Source organism: Oncorhynchus gorbuscha, linkage group LG02, assembly GCF_021184085.1.
Source record: "Oncorhynchus gorbuscha isolate QuinsamMale2020 ecotype Even-year linkage group LG02, OgorEven_v1.0, whole genome shotgun sequence".
Lineage (NCBI taxonomy): Eukaryota > Metazoa > Chordata > Actinopteri > Salmoniformes > Salmonidae > Oncorhynchus > Oncorhynchus gorbuscha.
In genome coordinates, this window is record NC_060174.1 from 75,476,551 (window position 1) to 75,494,334 (window position 17,784).

General features: G+C 40.5%; 1 pseudogene; it reads left to right on the forward strand.

Annotated features, from left to right (window-relative positions):
• Positions 1–17,784, forward strand: part of LOC124009823 — a 52,671-nt pseudogene that overhangs the window by 1,092 nt on the left and 33,795 nt on the right.

Genomic DNA, 17,784 nt, shown 5'->3' on the forward strand with positions numbered 1-17,784 from the left:
TGATGAGCTTCCATCTAGCAAACGTTCTATTTAGGTTAAATGGCCAGTTGTGGGTAAAACATGTGTTTTAGCTTTTACTGACGATAATCTTATTAGCAAGCAAGCACTATTAGTATTTGCTGAGGGAGAGGCTGTACTGACGCGCCTAAACTGATGACGTTTGTCGCGCAGCGAGAGTTGAGTGGAGACGTACGGGTTCAGTCAGTCGTCAAACTGTCCACGCCAAACTTGGTGCAAAACCACGCCCACGAGAAACATAGCAACATTTAAAACCGCGCTGATTGGTCAGAGTTCGGTTGTTCACTGTGACGAAGTAAAGGCGCGCGAGAGACGGAGGAAGTAGAGACAGAATCCCCACCAAAACATTTCCAGCCTTACCTTGCTTTTCCCGAATTTGTGTAGGAAGTTGCATTGAACTATGTAGATTTTTTTTGTGTGAGTGATTGCAGCCAGTCTGACTGACCAGATGGATAGCATCAACATCATGGATAGTTGCGTTGTTTTTGGGGGTAGGTAAACTGTGCAGAGTTGTATTACATTTTTGTTATTTGAATGCTCGGCAGACAAGTGTTATCAATCAATCAAATGTATTTATAAAGCCCTTTTTACATCAGCCAATGTCACAAAGTGCTATACGGAAACCCAGCCTAAAACCGCAAGCAAATGCAGATGTAGAATCACATGTGCAGGACTTACTCCCTAGAATGCAGGAACCTATGAAGAAACCTAGAGAGGAACCAGGCTCTAAGGGGTGGCCAGTCCTCTTCTGGCTGTGCCGGGTGGAGATTATAACAGTACATGAAACTATCATTTTGAAAACAAAACATGAATTCTTTCAGTGAAATACGAGACCGTTCCGTATTTTATCGAACAGGTGGCAACCCTAAGTCTAAATATTGCTATTATATTGCACAACCTTCAATGTTATGTCATAATTATGTAAAATTTGGGCCAATGAATTACGTTCTTTGTTAGTGTAACAGTATAACTTTAGACTGTCCCTTCGCCCATACCCGGGCGCGAACCAGGGACCCTCTGCACACATCAACAACAGTCACCAACGAAGCATCGTTACCCATCGCACCACAAAAGCAGAGCAAGGGGAACTACTAGTTCAAGGTCTCAGAGCAAGTGACGTCACCGATTGAAACGCTGTTTAGCGCACACCGCTAACTAAGCTAGCCGTTTCACATCCGTTACATTAGGAAGAAATGGTCTTCACACAGTTCTCAACGAGCCAGGCGGTCCAAACTGCTGCATATACCCTGACGCGAATGCGCTTTTGTTAAATCATCACCCGTTTGGCAAAGTAGGCTGTGATTCGCATGACTAATTAACAGGCACCGCATTGATTATATGCAATGCAGAACAAGCTAGTTAATCTAGTAATATCATGAACCATGTGTAGTTAACTAGTGATTATGTTAAGATTGATTGTTTTTTATAAGATAAGTTTAATGCTAGCTAGCAACTTACCTTGGCTCCTTGCTGCACTCACGGAACAGATGTTCAGCCTGCCACGCAGTCTCCTCATGGATTGCAATATAATCGACGTCCAATAATGCAGATTACCGATTGTTATGAAAACTTGATTAATCGACCGTGCCGATTATTCGGTCGACCTCTACTCTCCACTGTTCTGAAACACATCAGTGCGCTGTTGAATTGGCGCCTTTTCCTAGAGCATGTTGCTTTGTGTATAATAACAAAGTTAACCAGTATATTGGTGTTGAGAACAATGCAGGGGAGGCAGAATGAGATGAGAACACAGCCCTTGCCTTATTTTCTAAGAAAAGTGAGGAGAGAGGAAACCCAAACTTAATTAGGTCTATAATCCATAGCCTAACTGTTAAATGTGCCTGTCTTTATAAATCATCAATATATCTACAGAAATAAGACAACCTGCTTCTGTTGCCTGTTTGAGTATTTGTTTAATAGCCTACTGATTCCGTGAACACCAACCCTCACGCAATGACATATCAAGTAAACAAATTTTGATTAGCTGTGATAAAGGCTTTACACTTCTTTTTTTTTCATTAGAACAGACTCTGGTAATATTTATAATTTATTTAGTGTTTACACTTCCAAATCTTCAATAATTATAATAATAACACTCATTTTTCTTGATCTCATTATTATAATAATAATTGTCATTATCATTAGTAGGCTTAGTATAGAAGCCTTGTATAACCACATTGAGCTGTAGGCCTAAGAGCGCACCCTGTTTAGTCTTAATACCGTAACTTACTTAGGCCTTTATTTCAATACTTCTATAGGCTACTGTATCAATCAATCATTCATTCATTAATGTCTTTTATGAGTCTTTCATGATTTGAAATGCAATCAAGCGTTTGTTTTAAAATAAAGCAAGCCTAGAATAATTAGCTTAAACAAGAATAAACCGTTCCATTTAGAAAATTGCATTCACAAATGAATGCTACTGTTTTAAGTCTGCTGTAATAAATGCTTAACAAAAAAATGTTACAACAGACTCTCTAGTATGCTTATACTTTATTTAGTGTTTACATTGTTCAAAACGATCAGAGAAATTATATTGTAATCTATACAGCACCTGTTTGACACACACAACATGCACACAGTGCTTGCTCCTTACCTTCTTTTTCTTGATCTCCAGTATTTTCCACAACTAGTCACATTTATTCCACACATCTGACTTTCCCTTTACCTCCTAAGCAACCTGTAAATATTCCCCTTTTTTGAGTTTATTTGTCAAGTCCTCCATTTGACTGTCAACATTCAGAGTTTGTTATAACAAATGTATTGATGTGGGGCGATTTCGGGAGCCATCAGCCACTAAATAATATAATAATACCCGTAGGAAAGGTTTTCATCTTTAGCACACAATCTGTTGGTACTATACGATTAGAATGGTTCAAAATATATGTAAAATATCACAATTTGAAAAATAAATGGCCCATGGAAACCAACTGAGGGTGGTCTATGGTGATCGGTGGGATGGGCTGAGAATGGCTAAGGGGTGGGGTTAAAGAGCTTATGTTTGGTAATTTATTATTATGTGATTGCTTTATATAAAAGTACCATGTACAGTACCAGTTAAAAGCTTAGACACACCTGCTCATTCAAGGGGTTTTCTTTATTTTTACTTTTTTTTTTGCATTGTAGATTTAATAGTGACAATATCAAAACCATGAACTAACACACATGGAATCATGTAGTAAACAAAAAAGTGTTAAGAAATGTAAATATATTCAGATTCTTCAAAGTAGCCACCCTTTGCCTTTGACAGCTTGGCATTCTCTCAACCAGCTTCTTGAGGTAGTCACCTGTAATGCTTTTGCAACATTCTTGAAGGAGTTCCCACATATGCTGACCACTTATTGGCTGCTTTTCCTTCATTCTGCGGTCCAACTCATCCCAAGCCATCTCATTTAGGTTGAGGTCGGGTGATTGTGGAAGCCAGGTCATCTGATGCAGCACTCCATCAATCTCCTTCTTGGTCAAATAGCCCTTATACAGCCTGGAGGTGTGTTGGGTTATTGTCCTGTTGAAAAACAAATGATGGTCCCACTAAGTGCAAACCAGATGGGATGGCGTATCGCTACAGAATGCTGTGGTAGCCATGCTGGTTAAGTGTGCCTTGAATTCTAAATAAGTAACCGACAGTGTCACCAGCAATGCACCCTGAGTGGAACAGCGGTCTAAGGCACTGCACCTCGGTGCTAGAGGCGTCACTACAGACCCTGGTTCGATTCCAGGCTGTATCAAAACCAGCCGTAATTGGGAGTCCCATAGGGCGGCTCACAATTGGCCCAGCATCGTCCGGGTTAGGGTTTGGCTGGGGTAGGCCGTTATGTAAATAAGAATCTGTTCTTAATTGACTTTCCAAGTAAAATAAAGGTTAAATAAAACCATAACACCTCCTACTACATGCTTCACGATCGGAACCACACATGCAGAGATAATCCATTCACCTGCTCTGCATCTCACAAAGACATGGCCGTTAGAACCAAAACTCTCAAATTTGGAGTCATCAGACCAAAGGACATATTTCCATTGGTCTAATGTCAGTTGCTCATGTTTCTTGGCCGAAGCAAGTCTCTACTTCTTATTTGTGTTCTTTAGTAGTGGTTTATTTGCAGCAATTTGACCATGAAGGCCTGATTCACGCAGTCTCCTCTGAACAGTTGATGTTGAGATGTATCTGTTACTTACATTTCTGCTGCATTCTGAGGTGCAGTTAACTCTAATGAACGTATCCTCTGCAGCAGAGCTAACCCTGGGTCTTCCTTTTCTGTGGTAGTCCTCATGAGAACCAGTTTCATCATAGCGCTTGATGGTTTTTTGACTCCACTTGAAGAAACTTTCAAAGTTCTTGAAAGTTTCCTGATTTTAACTGACTTTCATCTCATGAAGTAATGATGGACTGTTGTTTCTCTGCTTATTTGAGCTGTTCTTGCCATAATCTGGACTTAGTCCTATTTGGTAAAATACCATCTTCTGTATACCACTCCTACCTTGTCACAACACAACTGATTGGCTCAAAATTATTAAGAAGGAAAGAAATTCCACATTAAACTTTTAACAAGGCACACCTGTTAATTGAAATGCATTCCAGGTGACTACCCCATGAAGCTGGTTGAGAGAATGCCAAGAGTGTACAAAGCTGCCATCAAGGCAAAGGGTGGCTACTTTGAAGAATCTCATGTATTTTGATTTGTTTAACACTTTTTTTGCTTACTGCATGATTCCATACGTGTTATTTCATAGTTTTGATGTCGTCACTATTATTCTACAATGTAGAAAATAGTCCAAACAAAAACCCTTGAATGAGTAGGGGTGTCCAAACTTTTGACTGGTACTGGACATACATGGGCAATATTGATGGAACTTATTTGGCGGATATTGTGCTTTTCAATCAAATTCTGGCTACGGGTGGGATAATGTGGATTTGATTGGATAGAGTTTGAGTTGTCTGATAATTGAGATTTGTTTGACAGTATTTGGTGAAACGGGTGAAAAATACATGCACTTTCAGAATTGTTTGGCGACCTGCTTGTAGCTTGCCATCAACCTGTTGGAGACTCCTGATCTAGCTTCTTCCATCTCCTTACTGCGGCAAGCAGGAGCGGAGTATACGCTGCCCCGTGTTGTTGGCTTGCAGCGCAAAATCTCCCCCATTGAGCAGGGTAGACTGGAACACAGTGACATCCAGATGGTTACTACCAATAATATTACAAATGATTTATTGTGTAGGCTGCAATCCTACTCTAAATAAAACAAAGTGGGGTGGAACAAGTTGGACATGGTGACTAGGGCTGTTACGGTGACTTTATTATTATTATTATGAGTCATGAAGGCAGTCAAATTCCGCGTGACTGTTTAGTCACGGTAATTAGGCTTCTCCAAGCTCTGATGCTGCTGATGGTCATTAGTAGCCTACCAAACGTGCTAACTGCTTGATACTCAGCAATCCATGGTCTCTCTAACCACTCTTACATCAATGCAAATGTAATCGAAAATCTAACCAAACACTTAATGAGAGCCCATGAGCTCATGTTGTGCAACATTTCAATAGGCTTTGCAATTGCTTGAGGCCTAATTATATTTATTTCTCAACTTCCCTAATATTAAGCACATTGCTTATCTTTACAACAGCAGTATAGCCTACTTGACTGGCATGAAAATGAACCACAGGAAAAGTGCCCTCCATTCGCTATTTTAGTGCATAGATGTATTTTTTCCTCTGCCCCTGTTTTTGAGACAGGTGCATGATTAATGGTCCATTCTAAATCAAAACAAATTTCACACATTATTTAGTATATGTAAAGACACGATTAAATCAAGAATAGTCTGATGGGTAACAATATTAGGCTATCACTTGTGAATTATACATAATCACTTGTGAATGGTGCCCCGCATAAGGCAAGAAACAATGCCTTTTTTGTGCAACTTTTTTTAATCATAGTCATGCACCTCATGTAGCCTCGTCCATACGCCTATATGTTTTGATAAGGTTTGTATCACAACTAAAGATGCCAAATAACTTCTTAATTTTAAGCACATTAAGCCACTTTACAACGGGTGTAGAGCCTAACTGGCATACATAAGTAGTGCGTGAGTTTCAAGTTTATAGAAGGTCATTTTCACCAAAAAAATGCACCTTCATAATAAAAGCATTATATGCATAATCACATTTGCGGTCACTTCTGATAATGGTGTTTTCCCGCTAATGGAACATTTGTGCTTATAGCCTACTGCTGTGTGCAAATTGCTGCGCTTATAATGTGAAGAAATAAACTATTAGGTTATCAACATTGCATCAAAATAAATTTGGGATGCTAGTGGATGTATTAATTTGGGATCTATCGCATCCCACAACTGTCCCAGACGTTGTTTGGAATATTTCTTTGTTTGGAATACTTTTGTACTATGGGGATATTAGATCTTAGTGCTTTTTCTGTTCGTTAGGCCGACTCATCTTGTTGGCTGAAAAAGTAAATGTGGACAGTTCTTCCAATATCTTCAATATGCACCTCGGACTTGGATAAGGACGTGCGCAGCTGCGTCGCCGATGTGTCTGTCTTCACTTGTAGCCTGTGAGAAAGACCTGATCACGTGATGAAGAGCCATGTGAATGAGAGGTGCTTCGGAGCATGCAGCACCCAGGGAGGAGTGGGTGTTGTATGCTATAATTATTATATTTAGCCCAAGGGTACAACGGCCACTAGCCACAAAAGGCATGGATTTTTTTAGTGAGCATTACGGCCACACAAAGGGGATGCCAGCTGGAAATTCAAGGCATTATCAAGTGCTTGTCAAATTGGGAATGGGAGACTGATGAAGTGTGTACAGCCTGTGTAAAATAATAAATAAATAAAAATCAAAGCCGAGCTCATGCCTTTTCATGCAACTTTTTTCAAATCCTCATTAGTAGCATCATGCGGCCTTGCAATGTATTAAAAATCAAAATGATATAGCCCAACGTTTGTAGAACTGAAGTTATATTGATAATGTTAAATTAAGCATATAGGGTACCTATTTCTTTGTTAACCTCTCAACACAGAATAGCCGCACTCCCTCAAGTCATTTGGAGAAAATATCCTTTCTATTTTATTCAGCTTTGTTCAATTGTATTCTTAATAATATAAAATAATATATAACAATCCATGGAATTCTAAGCAAATCTTGTCTGCTTAGTGTAGCACACAGCCATATGGCATAGCTAGATCAGGACCAAGCTAGATCAGGACCTAACATAAGGACAACTCAGTATGCTATTATTTTCTTCTGAAATAGACTACATTTTCTTCATATCATGCTTCTTTATACCTGTAAAATAAATAAAGGACTTATTGTGAAGGTGTAGGCTTTATTACATGGATTTATTATACTTTTTAAAACACTAAGATCCAACGGCTTTTAAAATTAGAAGTTAAACATAAAGGATAAACAAATCCAGATTTTCAGTCGCTGACTTTCCAGGACCAGATACCTTTTAAGGTATCTGTAAAATGAGATGAATTTGTAATGTGGGCCATCATTTGAGGTTGGCCATTCTAATACCATGATCTGGTGTCAGTATATCATCAAACAAAGACTAAGGAGCATCTAACAGGGTGGAGTATAGTTTGATGAAGGGACATTTTAATATCTCTCACCAATACACTCTAGCAATTTCAGTACAACGAGTTACAGACCAGACCTCTCCAGGCAATGCTATTTAATTCTCCATTTTGAGAGAGGGCTCTAAGAGGGATGATTCACTTGAGCTTATTGTTTGATAGCTGTCCTTATAACACCCACTCTGCCTGCTGCACATTACACACACACATAAACACACGCATTCACATAGCAAGTAGAACCTACAGTAGGCTAATAATAGTGCATGACTATGACTTCTCTTTATGCAGAAGACTCAGATTATAGTGGTGTAGTTAGTAGAATAGGCTAAATTCTTCATGACCCAGCATCAGAAAATGTCAGGTGGTCTGACAAGTGTCAACACGCATTGAATCGACGCTTACCTTCAACTCCCAAATCTGTTCCTGGCTATTTGTTGACCGACCGGCCCCCTTACAGACGCTGTTGTTGTGTTTCTTATTTGACGTTTTGGAAGTGCGAGTCTAAAGGCCTCATTATTTGTGGTTATGATGGGCTTACTTGTCCAGGGAGAGAGAGAGATGGTTTTCTCTAGGTAAGTACACAGACATTAGGGGAGTCTTCTGACGCACAAAGCTCCAACAGCATTGTCAATGGATGGAGTTTGCACTTCTGCACCCAAGTTAAGTTGACGGAAGTGAAGTTACCAGTTGGTCCACAGTGTGTTGCTCTGTCTGTGATCAGTGTTGACAGTTTGTTGCTGGTACAGCCCTCTGCACTCCTTAGCTTTAATACAGCTCCACCCTCCCCCTCAATCTCTTTTTCTTCCCTCTCTTCTCACTCTGCGTTGGACGTGGGCGATGCTGCCATCTCTCTCTCCTCCCTCTGGATGATTGCATTAGCCTCCTCTATTCCATCGTTCCCTGTCATTTCATTCATTTCCCCTATTTTGAACACTTGTACTCAAGAGCTTTTACTCCAACCCTTTTGTCAGTCTGTTAATCCTGCTTCTCCTGCTCCTAGTGCTCCTCTTACACACAGCATGGATGCACTAATTGGACCGTTTGTCATTCCCACTCTTTATTTCATATTTTTCTCTCAAACCCTTAGCCCTAATGCTCGTATGTATGTATGTATGTATGTATGTATGTATGTATGTATGTATGTATGTATGTATGTATGTATGTATGTATGTATGTATGTATGTATGTATGTATGTATGTATGTATGTATGTATGTATGTATGTATGTATGTATGTATGTATGTATGTATGTATGTATGTATGTATGTATGTATGTATGTATGTATGTATGTATGTATGTATGTATGTATGTATGTATGTATGTATGTATGTATGTATGTATGTATGTATGTATGTATGTATGTATGTATGTATGTATGTATGTATGTATGTATGTATGTATGTATGTATGTATGTATGTATGTATGTATGTATGTATGTATGTATGTATGCCTCATTCTCTTGTACACCTCTCTCACCTCTCCTTGTATGATTTCTCTCTGTTAATTAAAGACAAACACTGGAAAAAGTCAGGAATTGACAGACCCATTATTGAAACAATATGAAGCAGGATGGTCACGCTGTACATTTCCAACCTAAACCAGCAGCAGGCCCACCACCCAAAGATCCTACACAGGCCATATTGAATCACATGGTGAAAATGGAACTGGGTGTTTCTCTTTTTTCTTCTTTTTTTTTTCATTCCAGGGAAAAAAAGCAATGACTTATTTTAATATTTCGTTTGAAGTAGCCATAATGAACGTCACCTGTGGTTTTTATCTTATGGTGGGGAAATAAATAGAAAATTAAATTACTCCCTTCCCTATAACAATAGTTGGATGATGACTAGCTTTTATGTGGCTCAAAACATCTCAATATCTCTCTGGCCTCCTTATTTGTGGGGTCAAGGCCTACAGTGCCTTCAAAAAGTATTCATACCCAATAACACTCAATCATGTCATCATGAAGTGCTTTGAGAAGTTAGTCAAGGATCATATCACCTCCACCTTACCTGACACCATAGACCTACTTCAATTTGCTTACCGCCCCAATAGATCCACAGACGATGCAATCGCCATCACACTGCACACTGCCCTATCCCTTCTGGACAAGAGGAATACCTATGTAAGAATGCTGTTCATTGACTATATCTCAGCATTCAACACCATAGTACCCTCCAAGCTCATCATTAAGCTAGAGGCCCTGGGTCTCAACCCCGCCCTGTGCAATTAGGTCCTGGACTTCCTGACGGGCCGCCCCAGGTGGTGAAGGTGGGAAACATCTCCACTTCGCTGATCCTCAACACGGGCTCCACAAGGGTGTGTGCTCAGCTCCCTCCTGTACTCCTTGTTCACCAATGACTGCATGGCCATGCACGCTTCCAACTCAATCATCAAGTTTGCAGATGACACAACAGTTGTAGGCTTGATTACCAACAACGACGAGACAGCCTACAGGGAGGAGGTGAGGGCACTCAGTGTGGTGTCAGCAAAACAACTTCCCACTCAATGTCAAAAAAACAAAGGAGATGATCGTGGGCTTCAGGAAACAGCAGAGGGAGCACCCCCCTATCCATATCGATGGGACAGCAGTGGAGAAGGCGGACAATTTTGACTTCCTCTGCTTACGCATCACGGACAAACTGAAATGGTCCACACACAGAGACCATATGGCGAAGAAGGCACAACAGCGCCTCTTCCCTCATGAGGCTGAAGAAATATGGCTTGTCACCTAAAACCCTCACAAAGTTTTACAAATGCACAATTGAGAGCATCCTGTCGGGCTGTATCACCGCCTGGTACGGCAACTGCACCACCCACAACTGCAAGGCTCTCCAGAGGGTAGTGCGGTCTGCACAATGCATCACCGGGGCAAACTACCTGCCCTCCAGGACACCTACAACACCCGATGTCACAGGAAGGCCAAAATAATCATCAATGACAACAACCACCCGAGCTACTGCTTGTTCACCCCGCTACCATCCAGAAGGCAAGGTCAATACAGGTACATCAAAGCTGGGACCGAAAGAGACTGAAAAACAGCTTCTATCTCAAGGCCACCAGACTTAAACATCCATCGCTAACACATACAGACTTGAAATCATTGGCCACTTTAATAAATGGATCTCTAGTCACTTTAATAATGTTTACATATCTTGCATTACTCATCTCATATGTGTATACTGTACTTTATACCATCTGTTTCATCTTGCCTGTGCCGATCTGTCATTGCTCATCCATATATTTACATGTTAATATTCAAATCCTTTACTTAGATTTGTGTGTTTATGTAGTTGTGGAATTGTTAGATTACGTTAGATATTGCTGCACTGTTGGAACTAGATGAACAAGCATTTCACTACACTCGCAATAACATCTGCGAAACCATGTGTATGTGACCAATACAATTGGATTAGATTTGATACCCCTTTACCTATTCCACATTTTGTTCTATTACAGCCGGAATCTATTTTATAAAATATATTTATTTTCTCTCACACATGTATACACGGTACCCCATAATGACAAAATGAGATATATTTGTAAATCTATTGAAATCTATTAAATGTTGGCAGCGATTGCAGCTGTGAGTCTTTCTGGGTAAGTCTCTAAGAGCTTTTCACACCTGGATTGTGCAACATTTAGCTATTTTTTTTATTACTCTTTTTAAAAAAAATTAAAACTCTGTCAAATTGGTTGTTGATCATTCCTAGACAACCATTTTCAAATCGTGCCATAATAGTTGCCCTTCTTTGTGAGGCTTTGGAAAATCTTACAGGTCTTTGTGGTTGAATCTGTATTTGAAATTCACTGCTCGACTGAGGGACCTTACAATTATCTGTATGTGTGGGGTACAGAGATGATTATGTTAACACTATTATTGCACACAGTGAGTCCATGCAACTTATTATGTGACTTTTTAAGGACAATTTTACTCCTGAGCTTATTTAGGTTAGGCTGGCCCTCGCTACATATTCTTCGCCAGACCCACTGGCTCCAGGTCATCTACAAGTCCATGCTAGGTAAAGCTCCGCCTTATCTCGGTTCACTGGCCACGATGGCAACACCCATCCGTAGCACGCGCTCCAGCAGGTGTATCTCACTGATCGTCCCTAAAGCCAACACCTCATTTGGCCGCCTTTCGTTCCAGTTCTCTGCTGCCTGTGACTGGAACGAATTGCAAAAATCGCTGAAGTTGGAGACTTTTATCTCCCTCACCAACTTCAAACATCTGCTATCTGAGCAGCTAACCGATCGCTGCAGCTGTACATAGTCTATCGGTAAATAGCCCACCCATTTTTACCTACCTCATCCCCATACTGTTTTTATTTATTTACTTTTCTGCTCTTTTGCACACAATATTTCTACCTGTACATGACCATCTAATCATTTATCACTCCAGTGTTAATCTGCAAAATTGTAATTATTCGCCTACCTCCTCATGCCTTTTGCACACAATGTATATAGACTCCCCTTTTTTCTACTGTGTTATTGACTTGTTAATTGTTTACTCCATGTGTAACTCTGTTGTCTGTTCACACTGCTATGCTTTATCTTGGCCAGGTCGCAGTTGCAAATGAGAACTTGTTCTCAACTAGCCTACCTGGTTAAATAAAGGTGAAATAACTAAATAAATAAATAAAGGTCTGTCATAACAAAGAGGTGGGGTTCTGTAGCTCAGTTGGTAGAGCATGGCGCTTGTAACGCCAGGGTAGTGGGTTCGATCCCCGGGACCACCCATACGTAGAATGTATGCACACATGACTGTAAGTCGCTTTGGATAAAAGCGTCTGCTAAATGGCATATATATTATATATATATATTATATATATATAGGTTGAATACTTATTGACTCAAGACATTTCAGCTTTTCATTCTTTCTTAATTTGTTAAAATCGCAAAAAACATCATTCCACTTTGACTGTGTGTGGGCCAGTAACAAATCACAATTGAATCCATTTTAAATTCAGGCTGTAACACAACCAAATTTGGAAAAAGTAGAGGTGTATGAATACTTTCTGAAAGCACTCCATGTGCTCACCATGTCTGTCTCGGCATCTTGTCTCCAAGTCTGTCTGGCCTGGTGGTTTGTTGTGTCTCTGTCTGACAATCTTAATGAATCTGTCCATCTTTTTTCCAGGACCCAGCAGGGATCTTTGAGTTGGTGGAGGTGGTTGGCAATGGGACCTATGGACAGGTGTACAAGGTAAGACAAGACGTATGGATGGGGCTTGGATCAGCAATCCAGCGTAGTTGAGAGACACTGAACCACCGAGCCAATTTAAGCTTATATTGATGCTGTCTGAGTGTCTCCCCTTATCAAACCCTTGTTGTGGTAGTAAGTCTGAGATTAGGCCAGATTAATGCAGCTGTGCTGGACCACACTGAGGCTGTCAGTCTGAGGAGCTGAGAAGACTGGTAGTAGTAATAAGAAGAGTGAGAGAACTGAAAAGTAGAGATGAAGAGAAAATGTGGTGAAACATACAGCATAATCACTCTCAAAACAGATTAAACCAGGGCAGAGTTCCTTTAACTATTAGAGAATTTTTGCTCAAAGTTAAGATGTATTTTTAGAGCTGACATCTGCTGTGCTAGCCTTCAGTTTCTTGTTTTGTTTGATTGACCAGTTAAGACAGGGGTTCTCAAACTTTTTGGGGCCTGGAACCCCTTTTGTGATAGCAAATTAATCATTGACCCCCTCATAATCATAACACAACTTGAGTGAGATAAAAATTGCATACAACAAGTTCTACTATGACTTTGGCAGGGCATGACCGGACAGACCAAGTCTCGGGCCCTTGGAAGGAACTTTTTTGAGCAACATTTTCAAAAATAGTATTTAGCCGTTTTCAAGCTTTTCCCCCCCCTGCAAACATTTTTAGGGGAATACAATAAGTATTAAGTTTAAAAAAAGTGTAATTGGTGGAGTACTGTGAATACCAATATCCCTATGAGCCTCCCAGGCCCATTGCCCACCCAGGGTTAAGAGCATACATTTTGATTAAAGGAGCTATATGTCATATTTTTGCATTTTAATTTCAGAAAATGTCCTTAATATACCTACAGTAATAGTGGAATGATGGTGTTTCACAATATTTCCCCCCAAAAAATGCTATTGGGTACACACATAATTGCATTCTAATGATGCATCCTTCTTATTGGTGTGTGTTTTCTAGCCCCAGTCAATTTGACAAAGAGACAGCCCATCTTTTGTTGACCAATAAGAAGGCTGCACCATTTTGTCTGTGCCCAAGAAGATTTTTTGTGGAAAAGAATCTGTGAAACACTATCAGTCCACTATTACTGTAGATATATTGAAGACATTTTCTGAAATTACAATGCAAAGATATGACATACTCTCTTTAATATTATTATATTGTATTACAGCGTATATACTTATTCCATGGATCCCTTGGCCAAAGTTAGTTTAATCTGTTAATTAGTTTAATCTGTTAGTAATATACATAAAAAAAGCAATGAAAAAAAAAAATATATATTTATTTTGAGATCTGGCCGCGGACCTCCTGCAGTACCTCCGCAGAAACCACTTTAAGAACCCCTGAGTTAAGATGATCAAGTCTACTCTGCCTTTATTCAGGGGCGTCATGTTAAGACGGGCCAGCTGGCTGCCATCAAGGTAATGGACGTGACAGAGGAAGAAGAGGAAGAGATCAAAGCTGAGATCAACATGCTGAAGAAGTACAGCCATCACCGCAATATTGCCACCTACTACGGAGCTTTCGTCAAGAAGAGCCCACCTGGACATGATGACCATCTCTGGGTCAGTGTGATGGCTGTTGTCCCTGTCTGGTGGTATAATCTGAGGGAGAGCTTCATTATTTAATGGGCTGTCTCTGATATCCATGAATGGCTTAATGCACAGAAACAACATTATGATTACTGCAGGCAGCATTATTTATTACAGTGAACATTGCAGTGTGTCTGTGTGTATTTATGTGTGCTAAATTCCGTCCTGTCTGTATAGCTGGTGATGGAGTTCTGTGGGGCGGGCTCTGTGACAGACCTAGTGAAGAACACCAAGGGCAACTCTCTGAAGGAGGACTGGATCGCTTACATCTGCAGAGAAATCCTCAGGGTGAGAAACCACACTGCACCCAATCGTAGAACCATTACACAGCAGTCTTTAGGCCAAGCACCCGCGTAAATACCTACAGTGGAAAAGCACTGTTACAGACTCCCTCCAGAGGGCGTCGAACCCCTGACTGAACTCTGACCTCTCTTTGATACCCAGGGCCTCTCGCACCTCCACCAACACAAGGTCATCCACAGAGACATCAAGGGACAGAACGTGCTGCTGACGGAGAACGCAGAGGTCAAACTCGGTGAGAGAATGGATGCTAAACTGTTCATGTGTTTGCTCTTCTGCTTCCTGTGTGTTATCTACATGGTTTATATGTACAGTGTGTGGGCTTGTTGTGATGAATATGTAATCCTGAGCTCTATACTATCAATCTAGTTTGAGGAGTTAGTGAGGTAACTTTGGTCAACTCTGAGTTCAACTCAGGATAACCGGGACCACAAAATTGGCTCACCTTTTAGCCAGGTACATTTCTATGGCAATGAATCCTTCAGATGTAATCTGGTCCGCGGCAGGCTAACTCAGGGCTAACTACATTTATACTGAATGTAGTGTCTGAGCGGCGAGTTAAGGACAAATTAAATCAGATTCCCTCCCTCTCAGATTACGTCATCATCCCCTTCACCTGAACAGCTTCTACCCCCAAGCCATAAGGCTGATACGTAGTTAGGTACAGTGGGTCAAAAAAGTATTTAGTCAGCCACCAATTGTGCAAGTTCTCCCACTTACAAACATGAGAGGCCTGTAATTTTCATCATAGGTACACTTAAACTATGACAGACAAAATGAGAGAAAAAAAAATCCAGAAAATCACATTTGAGGATTTTTAATATATTTATTTGCAAACTATGGTGGAAAATAAGTATTTGGTCAATAACAAAAGTTTATCTCAATACTTTGTTATGTACCCTTTGTTGGCAATGACAGAGGTCAAATGTTTTCTGTAAGTCTTCACAAGGTTTTCACACACTGCTGCTGGTATTTTGGCCCATTCCTCCTTGCAGATCTCCTCTAGAGCAGTGATGTTTTGGGGCTGTTGCTGGGCAACATGAACTTTCAACTCCCTCCAAAGATTTTCTATGGGGTGGCGATCTGGAGACTGGCTAGGCCACTCCAGGACCTTGAAATGCTTCTTACGAAGCCACTCCTTCGTTGCCCGGGCGGTGTGTTTGGGATCATTGTCATGCTGAAAGACCCAGCCATGTTTCATCTTCAATGCCCTTTTTTGATGGTAGGAGGTTTTCACTCAAAATCTCACAATATATGGCCCCATTCATTCTTTCCTTTACACGGATCAGTCATCCTGGTCCCTTTGCAGAAAAACAGCCCCAAAGCATGATTTTTCCACCCCCATGCTTCACAGTAGGTATGGTGTTCTTTGGATGCAACTCAGCATTCTTTGTCCTCCAAACACAACGAGTTGAGTTTTTACCCAAAAATTATATTTTGGTTTCAGCTGACCGTATGACATTCTCCCAATCGTCTTCTGGATCATCCAAATGCTCTCTAGCAAACTTCAGACGGGCCTGGACATGTACTGGCTTAAGCAGGGGGACACGTCTGGCACTGCAGGATTTGAGTCCCTGGCGGTGTAGTGTGTGGTAGGCTTTGTTACTTTGGTCACAGCTCTCTGCAGGTCATTCACTAGGTCCCCCCCGTGTGGTTCTGGGATTTTTGCTCACCGTTCTTGTGATCATTTTGACCCCACGTGAGATCTTGCGTGGAGCCCCAGATCAAGGGAGATTATCAGTGGTCTTGTATGTCTTCCATTTCCTAATAATTGCTCCCACAGTTGATTTCTTCAAACCAAGCTGCTTACCTATTGCAGATTCAGTCTTCCCAGCCTGGTGCAGGTCTACAATTTTGTTACTGGTGTCCTTTGACAGCTCTTTGGTCTTGGCCATAATGGAGTTTGGAGTGTGACTGTTTGAGGTTGTGGACAGGTGTCTTTTATACTGATAACAAGTTCAAACAGGTGCCATTAATGCAGGTAATGAGTGGAGGACAGAGGAGCCTCTTAAAGAAGAAGTTACAGGTCTGTGAGAGCCAAAAATCTTGCTTGTTTGTAGGTGAACAATACTTATTTTCCACCATAATTTGCAAATAAATTCATAAAAAATCCTACAATGTGATTTTCTGGATTTTTTGTCTTCTCATTTTGCCTGTCATAGTTGAAGTGTACCTATGATGAAAATTACAGGCCTCTCATCTTTTTAAGTGGGAGAACTTGCACAATTGGTGGCTAACTAAATACTTTTTTGCCCCACTGTATATACTTACCAATAGCTACTCGCACAATCTCCATTGACCCTTTTTGCACTCTTTTGACTCATCCAAAAGCTGTTGCAGTTTATCTATCCTATTGACTAGTCACTTTATACTCTTCTATATGTTCATGTCTACCTCAATAACCTTGTACCCCTGCACATTGACTTGGTACTGGTACCCTGTGTTTATGCCTTGTGTTATTATTTTTCTATTATTTCTCTTCTTCTCTCTGCATTGTTGGGAAGGGCCCGTAAGTAATTATTTCAATCTTAGTCTAGATATGTTGTTTACGAAGCATGTAACAAATACAATTTGATTACATTTTTATAAATTTGATTTTGATTTGAGGAACACAACTGATTAAATATTCTATTAATCAAACGTGTTTTTGTGTGTAGAGAAATACCTATCACATTGCACATTTAGTAATGACAAATGCACGTCACGCACAGAAACTTTTGTTTGACTTAATACAATTATTTTATCAATAGGAGTGGGGAACAAGGTGCTCATATATTGATAACCACATCAAAACACACCAAAGTAATAAAATAAGGATGCCATTTCTAAAAGTTTCTTTCACACGATAGCCTGCTGAATTTGCAAGATACATTTTCTTTAAATTTAAATGTGGCACTGACTCAATGAAGAGTTTGGCATTCAACTAGCCATGTGCGACATGCATGTGCAGTTACAAGCCTGCTAGAGGCTGGCGGTCAAGCAATATCCACCGTTATAGTACGGATGAAGCCTGAGCTGGAATGGGAAGCTAACAGAAGCTGGCTAGCTTTAGAAAACCCTGAGTAGATCTAGC